Source organism: Wasmannia auropunctata, unplaced genomic scaffold, assembly GCF_000956235.1.
Source record: "Wasmannia auropunctata unplaced genomic scaffold, wasmannia.A_1.0 LD336101.1, whole genome shotgun sequence".
Lineage (NCBI taxonomy): Eukaryota > Metazoa > Arthropoda > Insecta > Hymenoptera > Formicidae > Wasmannia > Wasmannia auropunctata.
The window spans coordinates 3,450,264-3,450,892 of record NW_012026789.1 but is presented as its reverse complement, the minus strand read 5'-3'; the positions used below and the strand labels follow the sequence as shown (position 1 = coordinate 3,450,892).

The window sequence follows — 629 nt, the reverse complement described above, 5'->3', positions numbered from 1 at the left end:
TTTTTACAGTGAGCGAGGTATCAATTCAAGAATTTTGAGGGCCGATATACTAATCAGGGTAATAAATATGGATAAAGATATTGTCATGGCATTAAACATGATTGCGTAAGTATTCTCATTTCTTAATTATAATTATTGTATTTCATTATAATAACAAACCACTTTGTCTTTACAGGAACATGAATCCTCCGCAATTTGAACTAGGAAATCTAGATTAAAAAATAACAAATGTTTACGTTCGACTACTTTCCTGCTTCGAGTATCGTGAGCCGGTTCTCTGGGGACTTCAATTGCACGATATCCAGCGGCATGGGAAACGGAAAGCTTACGACCTTGTCTATGTTCATCTGCAGCAGCAAATCGTCCACTGGTTTCCTCTGGCTGTACTCCTTGTCGTACACGACCGACGAGTATTTAAAATCTTTATACGTGTAAATTGCGGGATGAGTGTCGAGATGTAGCAAAATTTATATTTACTTTCAAATAAACTATTATTCTTATTCATACTTACAGTCTCATTTCCAAGTTATTTAATTCTTGTTTCAAATATAATAAGTTGATAACGATACGTTTTAGACAATCGTGCATTTGTACATTTTGAAATCCTTCGTTTTCCATGTTAATCCACG

General features: G+C 34.8%; 1 long non-coding RNA gene across 1 annotated transcript; it reads left to right on the top strand.

The window, feature by feature from the left end:
* Positions 1-13: 13 nt before the first annotated feature.
* LOC105459551 lies at positions 14-507 on the top strand. The gene is made up of 2 exons (XR_975694.1): positions 14-105; positions 176-507. It is a non-coding gene; the product is annotated as an uncharacterized LOC105459551 (long non-coding RNA).
* The last annotated feature ends 122 nt before the right edge of the window (positions 508-629 follow it).